This window comes from Pleurodeles waltl, chromosome 2_2 (assembly GCF_031143425.1).
Source record: "Pleurodeles waltl isolate 20211129_DDA chromosome 2_2, aPleWal1.hap1.20221129, whole genome shotgun sequence".
In the NCBI taxonomy this organism is placed as follows: Eukaryota; Metazoa; Chordata; class Amphibia; order Caudata; family Salamandridae; genus Pleurodeles; species Pleurodeles waltl.
The window spans coordinates 1628731-1648536 of NC_090439.1; the positions used below are offsets into that span (position 1 = coordinate 1628731).

The following is a 19806-nucleotide window of genomic DNA, read 5'->3' on the forward strand; positions in this document are numbered from 1 at the left end:
CTGGCAGATAGCTAGAGCGGTTGGCTGGTCTGGAATGGCCTTCAGGTTTCCATTGTGGACTCTATGCAACTGCCTGTGAGGTGGGAGTGAGCACCCAGGGAACTGGTTTGTGTGCAAGGACCTATGATAGGGACGTCCTCAGGGTATCCTTGCTTTCTGTTTCACTAACGTTACAAAGTACTTGCAGTCTTCTTTCTATAATTAGATAAGTACAATTGCACAATCACTCTCTAAATGTCCCTAAATGGTTGATGACCTTTCAAATACTAAGATCCTGGGTGTGTGTTTTCAGTCCCCACTCAAAGTGCACTCTGTCACCATCTCCAGTAGTACCTGCTGCAGGAGAGGCCAGTTATCAACATTAAATTGACTGGATGCCCGAGCAACAAAGACACAACAGCTGTGCTCTATCTCGTCGAATCAAACTCTTGTGTCTGTTTATTGAGCCACACTGGAGAATGTGGAAACTCATACAGGTATCTGTAATGCTATGTTTTATTGGCCCAAAATTGGTGCACTCTGAACTCCCACCTTAAACACCCTATACTCCCAAACATCAAGCCCGGCCCCAGGGAGGCCTTACATAAAAATCTGAGCAGAGGATGAAACTGCCGAATTTTTTCTTGTTGTTCTCAGAGTGAACAGAGGGGTGTGGCAGACTGGACTCAGGCTGCAAGGACAAATCTTGGAATTCTCTCCTGCTACTGTAGGACTGCTCCGCAGGTATTTAAACGCTCTCTGTTAGCATTTGTCAAGGCAAAAACACGTCTTCAAAAATAAATTTAGTGGCGCAGCTTCATCACTATCAGCACTTCAAAGGCTCCAATGAAGCATTTAATGAATGCAGTGGGATCCTTTGTAGTGCCTGCTGATTGTAAATCTCTGCATGTAGGGAAGCTTAGGTGTGCATGCCCCACAGGTAAGAGAGAACTATGCGGCATATAGGCAGTATATGCTCATAGGTAAGGTGCATGGAATTTAAAAAAGTAGGACATGTGCATTTAATGGTTTACATGTCCTGGCAGCAATACATTTCCAAGTTGTGCCTTTTCACTGTAGCAACGCGCTCGCTCGCTCTCTCTCTCTCTTATAGGAAAATACTGTCTTACACTATTACAAGTTGTAGTGCTTAATATCAGTTTGGAAGCTGCTTGAAAAATGACTTGAGGGCTCATTTTATTAGTAATTTAAAATACAACTTAATGGTCCAACTCTCATTTTATAATACTACTTTAGAAATGACTTTTTTAGAAAGTTTTCATTTTCATGCCTTCGCCAAACGGGCCTGTCTGCCAGCCAGTGCCCAGATCCACCTGGTGGTTAATAACTCCCTTGTAGTGAGATGCGGATTGATTCCAGACAGCGGACAAACGGCGTGGATGTGGAGAGGTGGTGTTTTACTTGAGCAGGATGCCGTTGGCGGGGCTGTGCCCAACCCCTTCCTGAGCTTTAACAAATGCCTACCCTGTCACTGGCAGAGGTACCTCATAGCTAGGCATGCCTCTTCTGTCTTGCTAGCCAACTTGGCTCCAAACCCAGGGGGAGATGGGAAACTGTCACAGAATTTGTTTGGAGTGACAGAATGGAGGGGTTTGCCCTGTTCCATAGCAACACCCCTGGATGGGCATAGGGAGCTCTGACCAAGGGAAGAGGGGTTCTGCCTGTTGGCTTTAGGAAAAGAGGAGCGCTGTGGGATAGCCTATAGTAAAACACACACACTGCTGCATAAGTGGCTAGAGTCACCCATGGCTACTCTTATCCCATTGGTTAGGGAGCCGCCAGGTGTTCTCCCCCACTCACAGGCTGGCATGGGGCATAAAAGTGTACCCTATACAGCTCTCCTCAGAACCCTTCTGGACCTGAGAAGAATCAGAAGACTGACTTCCTTGCTGTCTGAAGAACATGAAAGAAGACTGGACCTGCTTGCTTTGAACCCAGGATTCCAGAAGTGACTCCAGGTGTCAGTTGGCTGACCACCTGTTTGAGCTACTGGGACATACATTATCCCAAAGGCCCTTTCGCTGCAACTGACCAGTGCCACAGGACCTTCCTTGGAGCCTGCTGCCAGAGTGAGTTCTACATGGTGTTCCCCAGATCCTGGGCACCTGGCTGGTGTGGGAGTGTACTCCTCTTGTCACCAAACTACATGACCCAGGACTAAAAACATTTTTGCCAGCTTTCTGCCTGGAGATCATTCACTACCAGGACTAATGTTGAAGCCACTGCTATGGAATCGCGAGTTGTCCTCAGCTTGCTAGTTCGCTCTGCTGAAGGAGATCTGACTTCCACAAAAGTGTCTAAGTCCAAACATAGAGGGCTTTATCAGGGCAGATGCCTAGCAACAACTGGTCATTTTGGTGTCATTTTATTTATTAAAATGTATTCTGTTTTCCTAAATTAGTTGATTTGGAATAGTTCTTCTTGTGTTTTCACTTTATTGCTGTTTGAGTACTGCATAAATACTTTACACATTATCTCTAAGTTAAACCTGACTGCTCTGTGTCAAGCTGCCACAAGGTTAATCCCAGATTTATATACCAACTTTTGTGGTTCACCCAGACAAGGATTATAATTCTAACCTGAGGTGGGATCTCACCCCCCCTTAAATATTACTCTAATTTATTTTCTTATGTCTGGGATCCTTTAGGTCCTCCTAACCCCCTGAAAGGGGCAACCTCTTTTATAATTCTTTTTGTGTAGCTATTGTTTTGTGCAAAGTCTGTGAATACCTTTCTCTAAATTGCTGTGTTTTGGGATATTGTATAAATATATGGTAAAATGTGCCTTCTTGCTGACTATCCTAAAAGCATTCTGCCGAACCAGCATGGGCAAACAAATTTAGTGACATTCTCGAGTAGTGGACCCTAATCAGTATTTGAATATGTTTGTTTTAATGGCCACTTCATTTGGAAACATTAAGTCCTCTTGCCATTCATAATCGACTGGAGCATATATGTCTTTTCCCCCACTTAGCTTTAAGTTTGGTTAATGTGTGTTTGGCATTATTCATCCATGTTTTGTATGTCCATTACGTCAAGTAACAATAAAACTTTTAGTTGGGAGGAATCAGCAGGTATTCCTCTGTTACGTATTTACCTGCAGCATGGAATAGTTGTAGATGTTGTAAGAATTACATTTTAGGTATTTCATATTCTTCCTTAAGCTAAGAGAATTACAGCATGACATTTTTCTCAAATGTGCCTCACCATGGATACCAATCAAGTTCCAATTCTTAAATCCAGATTCAGTACCCAAAGTAGAGTTTCTTTGGTAATTTTCTCTTTCCATCCTGTGTCACTGGTGGCCACTTGCCATGTCTTTATAACAATATCTGTTGTAGAAGGCAAGTGGACTTTTGGATGGGAATGTCACCTGCATGGCAGTACAGATGTGCTCCATTGCTCTGTCAACCCACCTGTACGTTATCGGGTATGGCATTTTTTGCATAACACATGATAATCGTGTGCATGTTGAGGCCTAGGTCTTGCATCTCACCAGTAGACCCAGGCCTGTCTCTGAAATCTGGAGGAGCACATGCATGCCATCTAGTTGATATGGGACAACTGTCCAAGTCTTGGAACATAAATATAATCAGTGGCGGATGTGTTTTTCTAACTGAGAAAACTAAGGAAACCTTTCTTCTGTTTAGATATGAGTGAAGTGCCAGTAGGCCCCTCTCAATTCAAGTGCTACTTGAATGCAATGACTAGCTCCTTCGGTGACATGCCCATGTGTGTGCTCTCTCTATGGTGACTAGTAACTGAACTCCATGGCTACTGTGAGCATTCTTCTTAGCAAGACCTTGCCCATCATCCATTCCTAACCACTGCAGTTTTGCTGATGCGGAGTGTAGGGAGGGAAGAAAGGGTCTTAATTGTGTTGTGCAGAAAGTCTTTCCCCCCTCCCCAGAGTGCCACTCTAGCAGGCTAATGATAGCCAGGTGCATGACCTTCACTTAATTGCCCTTAAGTATTTGGTGCTCCAGTTTGGAGACTGCATCATCCATGCCTGTTGTGAGAGCCATCACCTTCAAAAATGACTCTGTTCTGCCTACTGACAGAGGGGTCCACTGAAAGTGGAATGAGCATCCACTATCTGGAAAATGATTGGAAACTGACTAAGCGTGGGACCCAAACTATCCCACTTGATTCTGGTATCCGTTTCTTCACAGCACAGTGAGGGAATGCTCTGCAGAGTACTTGAATACATACTAAGATCCAGGTCTGCGCTCCTTTATAGCTAGACTCCCAGAGGTGAGTGCAAATGAGCTGAAGTCTGCACCATCTTGCTTAACCTGAGAGCCTGACTGGCCCGCTGGGAAAGGGGAAAGAGTGTCTGACCCTGCATGGAGATGACTGCACAAGAAGGAGCCCAAACTGGTGAAATGCACTGAGGGAACTTCTTATAGTTTAAATGTGTTATGTTTTTGTTTGCTGTGTTTCCTCATATACCACCTACAACCACTGATTGGTGGGGCACCTTGGATGCTGCCCAAAGTTTACTATCAAAATCGCCATAAACCCAAACTGTCCCATCCTTCCCCAAAGCCTCCAACATCATCTGGGTATAAAGTATCTGGCACGGTCTTCTTTCAGTAGTCACATGTCAGAATCATCTCAGTTGACCTCCCTCGTCTTTTCCTTAGTGTGGTGTTGAGATAGGAGCAGTCAGCTGACCTTTAACGTGAGGTTGAGAGGCAGAGCACCATCTGGTGTTTGACATGTGAGCTCTTCAAGTCCATGAGAAAGGAAGGCTATGCACAAACCCCATGTTTTTTCAAATTGGGCTTCAATTCCATCTAAGCTAGTTGGAAGTTTCTTAATACCCAGGAGTTCCCATAGTCAGGAGGCATCTCTGTCTTCCTCTGCAGACTCTAAATGTGTCATAGAGCACACCATTTCCTTGGAATCGAACAGTGAGTATCCATTCAGTATCCATGTTTTAAATTTCGGGCCAAATCTTATTTTGATCAGCACCTCCCATAGGAAAGGCCAGTGAACCCCATCAAAAGTATTTTCTTTGTCTGTGGATACTAAAAACGCTGGTGTCTTAGTGCAGGTAGTCCTATCAAGAATGTGCATGCTACATTATATATTGTCACTGCACCCTCTCCCCGCTATAAAGCTGAATTGATCCAATTTCTCTAATCCCTGCTTATAGAGGCCCATCATCCATGCAGTATGCCTGCGAAACTCTTAGCATCCAATACCTTAGTAGCCTTTAAAAAGTCCACTCTGATCAAATATGTGCATGCTATTGCAGCTGTTGAACCACTGGCTTTAGTAGCTGTTGTTTTATTGGTTTGTCACAGCGAGCTTTACCCAGCCAATTGGTTTCAGTATGTTGATTAACTGAAATTCACCATCATATCAACGTCATTATCCTTCCCAATTTAAGCTCTGCAGTGTTAATATTTGAATGCATAAACACATTTGTATAAATAAAAATAAAAATGTTTTGAATTATCCCATATCTGCTAGACCTATTTCAAGTATTAATTAATATGGGCCTGACATTTACTGTTTAGTGTGCTCCTTCATGGAAAAAAGAAAGAAGGTCTGAAGAAATTTGATTACATCAACTCCTTTGGCTCCCTTTTCAGCACCCCATGTTCAAAACCTGGTGCCTCACTTATAAAGCCACCACCTCCCGGCTTACCTAGCAGAAGCTCATCACCTCTGATGGTTCTTGCCACACACAGCCAACACCCCACTGCACTACAAACTAAGACATGTAAAAACACGACAGTGGACCTTTTTTTTTTTTTTTTTTTAATCAATGCACCTGGGATCTGAAAGGACATCCCCATATATCCCTCAGGACCGGCTGAACACTGCTGCAGTTTAGGGAGGAGTTGAAGATTTGTCTCTTTAAAGACCACTCCATTGCAAGGCATTAACTGTCTACAACTCAGCTTCCTCTCCTATTGTTCGCCAAGGTGCTAGAGAATATTAATCAGTCTCTTTCTAAGGATGGGATCATAGCAGTGATGTATTCCCTCAAAACCTCGAAAGCTTCTGGATGTGACGGCTTTCCTGCAGAGTTTTACCACAAATAAGCCAATGTGATAGCTGACCATCTCCTGGAAGTATACAGGGACTCCCTGCAAAGTGGTTGGCTTCCTCCCACAACCTGTGAGGCTATCATAATTATGTTTCCTAAGCCAGGTAAGGACCCCACTATGCCTGCAGCCTTCAGGCTAATCTCCGTACTAAATCTTGAAGTCAAACTGCTAAGGCGGGTCCTGGCCTCTCGTCTTCTTCCTCCTTTCCTCCTTAGTACACCCCGACCAATCAGGGTTCATCCCTGGACGCAGTACTCTACACAATTTGCGTAGTTTGGCCCATGTTTACCACTCCACACTTTTTTGCCTTGGCGCCACTAGCCGAAAGCCTTTGCCGGGCATTGTTTCCATGTGGCATTCTCAGCAGGGAGAACACCCATGTGGTCTTACTATATGCCAATGACCCCTTGATATATCTCTGAAATCCTTTCGACTTGGTACTCCATCTTATGTCAGCACTGCAAAACTTTGAGGAAGTCTCTGCTCCGCAAATTCATCCCTCCAACTATAAAGTACACCATTTGAGCTCCCTGACCAGTAGAGCTGGAGGAAGTCTCCCTTCCCTAGTAATACTAGGGGATACTGCAAATGTGATATCACCTTATTCATCTAGCCCCTAAGGCACAGTCTTTCCATGATGCTAATATCAGAAGAGTAATCTTGGGCCTTCAGGCCTCTGTAAAATTCTGGCGGGAACTGCCTTTGTCTCTCATGGGGAGGATAGCTATAACCAAAATGAGCTTTTATCTTCGCTGCCTGTATACTTTATAGGGGTCGTTCTACAAGATCCCCAGGGACTAATACAGAAAAATAAATAGCATTACGGTTGACTTATTGTGTGCGAACAGGAGGAAACGGGTTAGACTCTCCATCCTACTCGACGGTGGGGGTGGGGTTCTTGGAGGTACCAAGTATCCAGTTGTATTAAATGGCGGCACAGCTCCAACATGCTGTCTAGTGGCTCTCCCCAGATAAGTCCTGGGAGAAGGCCTTACTGAGAGGTACGTATGCAGAAGGTGAGCTACCAATTCTGCTGATGCAGGCCTCTAGGCTTCCACCTGCCATTCCGTATTTGATTCATCAGGTGACTGGCATATGGGAGACCGCGGTTAAGAGGGTTATACCCAAGTCAAAAAGGAAGATCATCCTGGTGTCATTCTGAAGTCATCTGATGACTTCAGCTGAGCTATTCCTGCAATTGTCTGGGGAAGTCATCCGAAACCATCCTGAAGTATGTGTATAGGGCGAAATATTTAAATGAGATGACTCTAGAGTCATCCTGAAAACTACTCCAGGATTGCTTCCCGATTACTTCAGTGGAAAACATGTGATGATCTTTTACTGCTACAGGATGATCCCATGATGATTTCAGGATTAGGCTGGATTACTCCAGGATGGGTTCCTGATAACTTTACTGGAAAACATGTAATGATAATTTACTACTGTGGGATGATCCCAGGATGATTTCAAGATTAAGTTGTATTACTCCAGGATGATCCTATGAGTATTTCATGATGGGTCTGTATTATTACAGAATGATCTTCTGATGACTTCAGAATGAGGCTTTATTACTCCAGTATGATCCCAAAATATCTTCAGAATGGGACTGTACAAGTCGATGATGACTTAGTGATGGGGATGTATTACCCTTGGATGGCTTCTAGCTGTATCACTGCATGGCAGTTTCAATACACAGGAAGTTAAGAAATTCACACTTTTATTAGTTTGCTGGCACAGCAGGTTACTTCAACAACAAAAAATAATTGTTTCAAGGGCGGTTTATCAGAAAAAGCGAATTCCTTGTTTGACAACAAGTAAACATCTCACTATATTACGTGAGCACAGAAAACAGAAGAGGGAACAAGAAAAGGAATACCTGTCTTGGAATTTACTTCAACTTGCCACTGAACATGTACCCAGCCCTACCTGCAGGGGCTTCAGAAATGTTCATCTTAATCCAAGATAAATCCACTATTACTTCTTTATAGTTTTTCTATGATTGTCACTTACTACTGCAACTTAATACTGGCATATTAAACTACTGCACTAAGCAGAGAGCTGCTAATCATATTATTGTTGTTCTTTTAATTATGCCTCACCGATAGTCTTTCATTTTGATGATTGTTGTTAAAATCAAGTAATTTTGTTGACAGCAGATGTAAAGCAATGACTATACATATAGAAGTTCGTATCATCGGTGCCGAACTGGTCTTGAGTGAGTCATTGTGCATGTATGAGATTGCTCAAGAACTATGTTGTGATTGAGTGTCTGTAAGTAAGCCTTTAAGTGGTAAAATGGATGCTGGAGTTCAGTGGTGATGTGAATGAGGGTGCTATCACAGACTATGGTGAATGGCAGTGGTGGGTGGTGACTGGTCTTGTAGTTGTGAGCTGTTTAATTAGCTGATGGCGTGTGGTTTGATCACAGGAGTGGCCATGAATCTTGTGAGTGAAGAAATAAGTGTCTTGTGTGGCTCAGAGTTTCTGTGCTGGGGATAAATTATGAGTCGTGTTGTGACGTACTTTGGTAAGTAATGAGTTGTATGGATTGTAAATGATGTGAAGTGGTGAACGAGTGTTACAAGTGGTTGACTTTTGAGTGATGACAGGTTTAGATCTGAGATGTGAAAGAAAAGTTTTAGCGGCTGGGTCACGCTGTGAGGCAGAATAGGGTTACACATACCTGTGAGTGAGACGTGACTGAATGGCTCATGGGACTGATTGCATGGAGGAGTGATGTTTAAAAAGGCTGAGGTAAGTGAATGGTGCGAGTAAGCTGGACAGTGAGTGCCTGCAGCTTATTGCTGGTGTGAGTAAAAGTATGTGATCGTACCTATGGTTGAGGTGGGTGGGTGGTATGGATGCCTGGTAAAGCGAATAGTGGAGAATGAATGCTGCATGTAGCTGAAGAAGAGTGGTTAGATTAAAAGGAGTTATAAGTTTTGAGATAGTAAGCAAGTGATGTGAGTTCTTGAGGAGTGGTGTGATGACTTAGTAGTAAAGCAGCAGAGGTGAATGGCTACTGAACATGCGTGGAGTGAAAGTGGTTTTATGAATGGTCAAGGGATACACATGCCAAAGTAAGGTAGTGACTGGTGAAGTTAGAGGTTGAGATGACAGGTAGTTGTGTGGACAAGTTATTATGTTTATGGTTCGTGCTGAAAGCAGTGTTGCAACTGACTGAAGGCTAGAGAGTTGAGTGGGTGACTCGTGCAGTAGATGGTGCTGTGTGTCCCATGGTGGTGTTCTGAAGGGATGACTGGTATTGCATGCAACTGAATGTGTGTTGTGAAGTGTCAGTGAATGGGTGATGAAGGCCATGGATATTGCATCTCATGTGTTTAGTGCCTCAACAGATATCATTGGAGGATGGGAGTCAATGACGTAAATAATTAGTTCTGCGAGTGTTATCAGTTTTTGCTGATGCTGCTGTGTAGTACTGCAAGTGGCTGAATGGTGCTGATTTAGGGCCTGAGTAGGAGCTTGGTGGACTGGTTACTCCATTAAAAACAGGAAGGTTTCCTGCCCATCTTGTTTCAAGCAGTATAGGATTTAAACACACTTGTAAAAAAGCAGACTGGAAATCCCTCATGTTTGTGATTGAGTACCGCTTATGCCAAACTCTTAATCATACCCCTAGTTTCCAATCAACAGCTAAATTAGCCTGTTCAGCTAGAGCACAGTTGGCATCTATCACCGCCTTCTCCTAAGCCCTGTGACCAGGTAAGACAGCCATAGCATCTGGCTACTGGCACTGGTGAGTGAACACATGGAGTAGGTAACTTGCAGGAGAGCTTATTGACGTAGTCAGCAGTGGCCAAGCTACACAGCTTCTTTTTTCTAAGCTTCTGTCATGCTACACAGAATGGTCGAAAGAGATTGGTAAAATCAATAACCCTTACATAGGCAAGACCTATTGGCAGGGAAGGACAAGGCAAGCAACAACTTGGAAGGGTAGCGGGAGGAACAGGGCCAGCAACAACGTGAGGATTGTGGAGGCAATAGGTGGGAAGGATGGGGCAAGCAATGACAGGTCATGCAATGACTAAGTGTAAAAAACAAGACAGCATGCATTTTACATCTATGCATCAGGATCTCTACCAACATCCCCATATCCAGCAAAACCACCCAAGTCCTGGTCTAATTCAGGAAAGAACTAAAGGCTCAGCTCTTTAAGGACCTCTACCTCACATGCTCCTACCATCCACAACCCTCTAATGCAGTAATACTCACAGTACAGCTCGAGGGTCGCATGCGGGCCCCCCAGTTAACAGCTGCACTGGGCTGCTGTTTAGTCGACCCAGCACTAACATTAAAAAAAAGTTAAATGGGCAAAAATGTATTTAAAGGTTACTTGAAGTTAAAGAAAGGAAGTGACTAGGGTGTCCTGCACTGCTAAACTTTAAAAACACCTCAATTTTTAAAGACACCTTGCAGTAAAAGTATGATAAAGTCTCTTCAAAATTCACAAAGTGTATTTCATTAACATGCAAAACCGTTTCATCTTAGTACATCAGATTATATCAGTGCACTGAAAAGTATTTTTTTTTTGAGTGACAGCATTCTTCCCTTTCACAAGAAAAGTGTCCACATATAAAGGATTTCCCTCAAAAGCCAAGGACTTGTATAGAGATGTTTGCTTTTAGAAAATTATTGTTTTAGATTTATGTGGGCCTGGCTAGTTCCCTAACAAACATTTTGCAAAAAACATGAGAAAACTCAGTGACAAAGCCAAAAGGCCGGTGATTAATGCCAGACCTTTTGGCTTTGCCACTGCTTGCTTAATATTTTAAAACATTCCAACAGAGTCCTGTCACTTTGTGGCCTAGGGACTTCAAGGGAATAGCAGCTTCATAAGAGTGATTCCAAGGTTTGTGACTATGCTAGCAGAGGTCTGCATTTTAGTGATCGAGTGGCCGCGGGGAAGAGGTCTGGGGTAGTGGGCCAATTTGGGGTAGCTTTCAGTTGCTATGTGAACTATGTGGAGAAGACTGCATGATGATGTTTGTCAGGAGTCTGACTGAGAATTGGGCTGGGCAATTGAGTCCCAAAAAAACTGTTTTGGTGATATCAGTACTTCACAAAATTTAGAAGTCACCCTTAAAGTGCATGAGCTATTGCTGTACTAATTAATGTACCAGGCCTAGATTACAATGTGCCAACACTTTCGAACGTGAAGGAGTAGGGAAAAAGAATGGCGAAGAGGGAAGGAAACAGACAGGTGGAAGCAATGAAAGATATTGCAAGAAAGAAAAACAAACTGGAGAGTGAAGAAGGAAGAGAGCTATGAAGGCAAAGATAGATACGTTAGAAAAGGAATTTGAAGAGAACTGGGGAAAGCAGAGACTAGGAGTGCAAGAATGGAGTGGAAGACGATGAGAATGAAAAGTGGAAAGAGGAGCGAGGCAGGAGAAGAAGAGCAGACAGAGGGGGGAACGCGTGGAAGGAGTGGAAGGGAAAGCAGGGAAGGTGAAAATGAAAAGCAGTTAGTGAGGGGAAAGCAGAGCAAAGGAGAAACGCAGACATAGGGCAGAGAGCAAAGGAAGAATGGTGAGAAGGAGAGCGACTAGGAAGCTCAATATTGAGACAGATGGAACACTTGCAGAGTGCTTAAACAAGAAGAAAAGGTAGAACCAAAAAGGCGAGCAGTGTAAGGACACAGTAATGCTTCCATGCTCCAAAGGAGGGGCATATACAAGAAGGAGAGAAAATCCATACACACAAATGAAAAAGAAGTAAGCAAATCAGAGTGACAAAGAAGCCAACCAGTGGAAAGCAATGTGTGGGCTCTAAGGCAACAGTAAGCTCACAATACGCCTCTTATGTGCTGCCTAGTAGACAAGACCTAAAAATGGAGCAAATGTGATACCCGCCATTCTGAGCTGCATGTGTAGTAGGTAATGGAACAATGGGGGATTACTCCTGCCCCCACTTGCATCAGGTCAATGAAAAGGAGGCAGATTACAAAACAATTTAAAAATTGTCTAATGCATAGAAAAATAATTTTTCTCATCTAGTATGGTTTTCATCAAGGAAAAACGCTGATATCTTTTGATTTTTTTCTGGACCAGTGAAATGTTTCACATTTTAAAAGTGGAGAATAAGTACTTACTGGTTTTCTCATGATATAAACAAGACACACAGCACTTTTTCTGTTTGGTTCATTTTTGTCCTGGATGTGCTAGTGCAGAAACATGTTTACAATATGGACTTGAGCAAACCCCTTTTGCACAACTGCCTATTATGCAAAAGTGAGCAAAAACATAAATAAAATATAAACATTTATACACATATAAATCTGAGCAAAAACAATCTGATCCATGTTTTGCAGTAGCACAAACCAGCTCCCTCATTTCTGTAATCTATACTCAGTCAAACTCCCTACCTAGCATTCTGGTCAAAGGACAGTACCTCCTGCAGCAATAAAACGTCCTCCATAAAAGTTTTCTTGGAGCTACCTAGGTGCTATTCAAATGCCCTAAAAACTATAAAAAGGGACGAATGAGGTCACCAAAATGAAGGTGTGATTTGCTAAACCCTAGCTGCTATCCTTTCAGTGCTAGTTTAGAATCACAGAGTCCCACAGATTCATTGTGTGAGTCACAATAAGTGACAGCCACAGAAGTACAGGGTCAACAACCTAAGGATCATTAAGCAGGATCACTCCGTGGTAGTCATGAATGTGCCTCTTAATCCATCATCTGCTGCGCAATCTGCAGAGTTTAAGAAAAAAAAAATCTTGCTCAAGCTTTACTAAACATGGCAACATGTGTTCTTGTATAGTAGAATTTTTTTGGCAAAGGGTGAATGGTCATCTTTCTGTTGCTTATCGCTTTATTTAATATTTAACTGGTACTAAAGAGGTGAAATATTTGCCAAGTAAGTATCAGCATGTATAAAAACGTATAAAATAATGAAGTAATATTATCATTAAATGTGCAGCATTCCGCTGCACAATTAACTTTTTCTTGATGCATAATTTAGTTAACCCTGTTACATAATTTGCTTCTACCCTACCCCCTAATGGCACTGGCCCTGTAGGTTGTCAAGCCCACCATGGAGGGTAGAAATGAAATCAAGAGGTAGCGATGGTATACTAACAACATGATGCAGGAGCTTCCAACATAAGCGTTGGTGCATTTATGAAACTCTCTCTTCAAACAGCATATTGCCGTGGCACTGATGGCAGATCCTGTATATGTATGTGACATATACAGAGCCACTCTAATTATGATTCTATATCTGCATCGTTTTCCACATAATCCATCATATGCTGCATAAGCTACATATTTTAACAAAAAATGTTGATTCTAACTCAAACAAATCAACAGTTACTAAAAAGGGGTTAACACGTACTGCTGCACAATGGAAAGCCTATTACAATTACTGACAGGTCACTTTTACATTACTTACTGCTGCATTTGGGTGTTAAGTAATGAGGCAAAACATTTGCATAGGCAGTGTTAGCATGTACAGATGTCAAAATAAATAAGTAATACTATGAAAAGGATGAGCTGCATTATGCTACATAATTCTCATTTTGTGACCACATAATTTATTCAAGCGTGCCACATAATTTAAACCTTCTGTGCCGCTTCATTCCACTGGGTCTGCTTTTTTAGCATACACCACTAGAGCACTGTGGGGGCGGGTTTAGAGTAGATACAGAAGACGAGAAATAAAAGCAAATAAAAAGTACAGGCTAAAGGGAACAAGCACAAAATGTGGAGAATATCCAGTTTCTTGACAGGATTAAGCCTATAAAATTGACACCGACGTGGTGCTTTTCGTCTGCCTCAGTGGCAAGAATTGAAGAGAAAATGTGGGCACTGCTTCAGCGAGAAGCTGTGGAGCGAATGGAGGTGGGGTGGTATTAGAATAAGCAAAAGGCGAGTGTGGGGGGGGGATACTGGGGAAAAGGAGACCTTTTATGAGGCAAAAATGTGGAAACAGCGAAGTTTCAGACACTAAGAGTGGCCCATATCTCGGTGACCAATGTGAAATACACTGCACACGGCATTACCTGAATTACAACGATACTCTCTGCCTACCGCATTATGCAGCCTTTCTTTTATTCAAATTTACGGTGATTTGCTGAATCCCAGGAAAAAGTTTCCATTTTCAAAACGTTTTATTTCTTTCACGTGAATAATCTTGCAAGGCAGCATTTTCTGTAAGAGTCTGCCAGGTGTTTAAAGTATGATGCTTTCTCTTTGGCTCCGGATGTGAACTCGTGCATTAAAGCAGCGATAAAGGAAAGGTAAATGTCTCCACACGGAAGGTCCTTTCATTGTGTTTTCACTCACGAACGACTCACAAGCACTGCAGTGGCACCATTGTTACATTGCACTAGCAGCATTTCACTAACACGTTGTGCGAGCTGGCACCTTCCCTGGGCCTTGTACAGTTTCAATGGTGGGAGAGGTTTGATCTCCCGTGTACCCTCCATTCACAGCGCACACTTTACCTTACCTGAGATCTTGGCTTCTCTCACAAGCGCCGCAGTGACACAGAGAGCGTGCAAAATAAAGTCAGGAAAGCAGTACATTTCGCCAATACTACCCTAATGTATGGATTTTGGCTGTAATGTATAATTGCCCACTCTCCGTCTCACTGAAGCGCAGTGATGTTGAATGAGAGTCAGTCTCTTACATCACCTTTCTTAAATAAAGCTCCTCATTCATCGACCGACATCACCGGAGAGGCTACCCGCATTTCAAAGAGCAGATGAGGCAGCCCAGAAGTGTGAAGAGGGAAGCCATAACACCCGATTCCATTAAAAAAATATATTGACGAGGTTCAATGCATCTCCCTTCCACTCTCCTGCAAACAGAAGACATGTCGCTTGCACGGTAGCTCGTATTCTTTATTTCTCCTTGCTGGTCTGGCTATACAGGCCCGCTTCCGGTACTAGAGGGAAACTTCCGGTAAAACGTGAGATAGAAAAAGGACAAACGTAAGCCACATGTTAACCCGTAGCTCCATCTTTTCTTAACGTGGTACCGCCAAATAGTGCCGTTTTCGTTGCACAAGTGGGCGATGCCACAAACATACCATTTACATTTGTGTTCAGAATTAAATGTTCTCTTTTTTGCTTGTAAACATGTTTTTAACTCTCAACTTTATACACATTTTGTATTACATATACTCAATAGTGTCAGAGACATTAACATTATGCAGGAAGGCACTCTAATTGCGTGACAGGATTGAATAAACGGTGCTGCAACGAAATAATCATCATGGCATTCTCATTCATGCCAATAAACCTGGTTGAGGCAGGAGACTTCTGATTTTTTTTAAACCAAAACCTGCTTTATTTTGGACGTCTCCCGCCTGAAATTGCCTCTCCTTCAACAGAAGTCTATGGGTGAACTACATTGTCACAATTTCTTTTTTTTTTTAAATCACTGTAGGAGGCTGGCCTGGCTTGTACTGGGTACCAGAGGTACTTACACCTTGTGCTAGGTCCAGTTATCCGTTATTAGTGTGGAAGAGGTGTTTCTAGCAGCTTAGGCTGATAGAAAAGGTAGCTATAGCAGAGCAGCTTAGGCTGAACTAGGAGACATGTAAAGCTCCTACTATACCACTGGTGTCATATGCACAATATCATAAGAAAACACAATACACAGGATTACTAAAAATAAAGGTACTTTATTTTTATGACAATATGCCAAAAGTATCTCAGTGAGTACCCTCAGTATGAGGAATAGAAATATACACAAGATATATGTACACAATACCAAAAATATGCAGTAATAGCAAAAGGAAGTAGTGCAAGCAATGTAAAGTTACAGTAGATTGCAATAGGAGCACATAGGTATAGGGGCAACACAAACCATATACTCCAAAAGTGGAATGCGAACCACAAATTGACCCCATACCTATGTGAGCTTGTAGAGGGTCGCTGGGACTGTAAGAAAACAGTGAGGGTTAGAAAAATAGCCCACCCAAAGACCCTGTAAGGTAGGTGTAAAGTGCACATACAACCCCCAGAGAGCACATAAGTCGTGATAGGGGGATTCTGCAAGGAAACCCAACATCAGCAATGCAACAACAGTGGATTTCCGGACCTGAGTACCTGTAAAACAAGGGGACCAAGTCCAAGAGTCACGACAGTGTCGAGAGTGGGCAGGAGCCCAGGAAATGCCAGCTGAGGGTGCAAAGAAGCTGCCACCGGATGGAAGAAGCTTGGTGTTTTGCAAGAACGAAGAGGACTAGGAACTTCCCCTTTGGAGGATGGATGTCCCACGTCGTGAAGAAGCTTACTGAGGTGTTCCCAAGCAGAAAGGCCGCAAACAAGCCTTGCTAGCTGCAAGGGTCGCGGTTAGGGTTTTTGGATGCTGCTGTGGCCCAGGAGGGACCATGATGTTGCCACTTGGATGAGGAGAGGGGGAAGAGTCCGTCGACCCACGGGAGATTTCTTCAGAGCTCCTGGTGCAGAAAGGAGGCAGGCTACCCCCAGAGCATGCACCACCAGGAAACAGTCGAGAAAGCCGGCAGGATGAAGCGATACAAGGTCGCAGTAGTCGTCTTTTCTACTTTGCTGCGGTTTTGCAGGCGTCCTGAGCAGTCAGCGGTCGATCCTTTGGTAGAAGGTGAAGAGGGAGATGCAGAGGAACTCTGGTGAGCTCTTGCATTCGGTATCTGAAGAATTCCCCAAAGCAGAGACCCTAAATAGCCAGAAAAGGAGGTTTGGCTACCTAGGAAGGAGGATTGGCTACTAAGAGAGGTAAGAGCCTATCAGAAGGAGTCTCTGACATCACCTGCTGGCACTGGCCACTCAGAGCAGTCCAATGTGCCAGCAACACCTCTGTTTCCAAGATGGCAGAGGTCTGGGGCACACTGGAGGAGCTCTGGGCACCTCCCCTGGGAGGTGCAGGTCAGGGGAATGGTCACTCCCCTTTCCTTTGTCCAGTTTCACGCCAGAGCAGGGCTGGGGGATCCCTGAACCGGTTTAGACTGGTTTATGCAGATATGAGCAGCATCTGTGCCCTTCAAATCATTTCCAGAGGCTGGGGGAGGCTACTCCTCCCCAGCCATCACACCTATTTCTAAAGGGAGAGGGTGTTACACCCTCTCTCAGAGGAAATCCTTTGTTCTGCCTTCCTGGGCCAGGGCTGCCTGGACCCCAGGGGGGCAGAAACCTGTCTGAGGGGTTGGCAGCAGCAGCAGCAGCAGCTGCAGTGGAGACCCCGGAAAGGCAGTTTGGCAGTACCCGGGTTCTGTGCTAGAGACCCAGGGGATCATGGAATTGTCTCCCCAATGCCAGAATGGCATTGGGGTGACAACTCCATGATCTTAGACATGTTACATGGCCATGTTTGGAGTTACCATTGTGACGCTATACATAGGTAGTGACCTGTGTATAGTGCACGCGTGTAATGGTGTCCCCGCACTCACAAAGTCCGGGGAATTTGCCCTGAACAATGTGGGGGCACCTTGGGTAGTGCCAGGGTGCCCACACACTAAGTAACTTTGCACCCAACCTTCACCAGATGAAGGTTAGACATATAGGTGACTTATAAGTTACTTAAGTGCAGTGGTAAATGGCTGTGAAATAACATGGACGTTATTTCACTCAGGCTGCACTGGCAGGCCTGTGTAAGAATTGTCAGATCTCCCTATGGGTGGCAAAAGAAATGCTGCAGCCCATAGGGATCTCCTCGAACCCCAATACCCTGGGTACCTCAGTACCATATACTAGGGAATTATAAGAGTGTTCCAGTATGCCAATGTGAATTGGTGAAATTTACATAACCACTGAGGTTCTGGTTAGCAGAGCCTCAGTGAGACAGTTAGTCATCACACAGGGAACACATACAGGGCACATACTTATGAGCACTGGGGCCCTGCCTGGCAGGGTCCCAGTGACACATAGACTAAAACAACATATATATACAGTGAAATATGGGAGTAACACGCCAGGCAAGATGGTACTTTCCTACAATCACCGTCTTTTAAAATGTTGGCATACATGCATTCTGTGGAATTCTTGTATAACTATTTTGACATTGTAATGGCAAATGAAACAGACAGGACCCTAATGCTTTCGAAAATACAACGTTTAAGAACAAAACACATTTAGCTGTTCTAAATAAAATGTTCTTTACCAACACATAATCCTTTGCCAGTCATAAAAGCACAGGAGCAACATTTTCCTAACAATGTATTTTACAACTTCCAAAGTAAAATAGTTGGCATAAAACAGACAATATTGTACCAATCAGAAAACAAAACTACCTACCTGTATACACTTCTTGTAATACATAATAAAAGGGATTCCTCTTTTAGTCTGTGCATTCCAAATATGAAACTACCACACCAGACCATAAATTGAGGTCATAATCCTATCTACAAACATTTCACTTATTTATTACCTGTTTAATGTCTGCATACACCAATAAACATTTGAAAGTTGACTAGCTAGCTTTTCCAATTTTCTTGCCATGGTATCGCATGCACCAAGACTGCAGTCAGTTTTAAGGCCCCATTGTGTTGGAAACATTGTTTTTGTTGGAATCATAATTTATGCAGCAGTTGGAGGATGGTGTGGCTAGGTATTTTCTGCTTGAACTAGTCCATAGCAGATGAAAATTACTTAAAAATGTAATAAAAATAAACATTTCAAGAAATTTGCATATCCCAATAATCAAGATTTACTAACTTTTATTACTGTTAAATGCACCTGCACAATTTATTTTTTGCCCCGGTGTACTTCAATGTAATAAAAACAGTAAAATTATTACCCTGCAAATTACGTTTACACATTTTTCTAAAGCACACTGTTTGCTTATTTGTATGTTACCAGCAGCTCTAGTAGCTTAATAGTTTTCACTGTTCAGTGCTCAGCCAAACGGTACAGCATTCCTGATGAAAATGCAACCAAAATAGTGGACAGAAACAATTTCATCTTGTTAATGCCTCTGAAGTAATCAGATAGTCATTTTTAAATCATCCCCAAGTCATCAGGAACAATCTCAGTTTAAGAAGTAATCCTAAACCAATTTTCAAGTCATCCTCAGTCATCAGGAATATTCTTATCTTGTGAGGTAATCAAATGGTCATTTTCAAGTCATCCTGAAATCATCAGGCTCAAGTGTCTAAACTTTGCTGATGACTTCAAGAGCTTGATGATGTCTGATGACGTGAAAATGACTTCTGCAGTAGTTGGATGATCATCTAATGATTCTGGGATGGCTTCTAAAGTAATCCTGTTTGACCAGGGTACGCCGAGCTCCATATGCCCCATATGTGCCGCTCTGGTCCTTGCAACCGTTTCGGAAGATTGCGGAATTAATGTCCATCCAGTGATGGAAGGATGCCTGGTGTACCACTTTGCAGGAGCTTTATCCTGAGTGCCGCTTCATCCCTATGGCAGAGGCATTCTATGCATGCCACTTGGGATCAGAGCACTTCCTGCAGGCAACCACTCCCCAGCTTCACAACATGTGCTACTCTTCTGCTAATGGGGGGAGGCTGATGCCTCAACTCCCACATATGCCCTGCACTGCGCGGGGACTTGACGAAAGCTCCATTGCCGGTTCAGGCTCTTTGGGAAGCAGTGGTCTTGGATCCTCTGACCAAGAGAAAGAGTGGGAAAACATTAACCACGCATACCTTTCCCCCTGACATTGCAAGCGATTTACTCCACGTGCCCTGATGTTTGCCTCATGAGGACAGAAAAACCATCCAAATATTTATTTTCTTTACTGTCTTTACTGTCGCTGCACCAGATTTTGAGC

The 19806-nt window shown here is 43.3% G+C and overlaps 1 protein-coding gene across 1 annotated transcript in view; it reads left to right on the top strand.

The window, feature by feature from the left end:
• LOC138279540 (synaptonemal complex protein 2-like) overlaps window positions 1-19806 on the top strand; it is a 384312-nt gene that overhangs the window by 26859 nt on the left and 337647 nt on the right. The window lies entirely within an intron of this gene.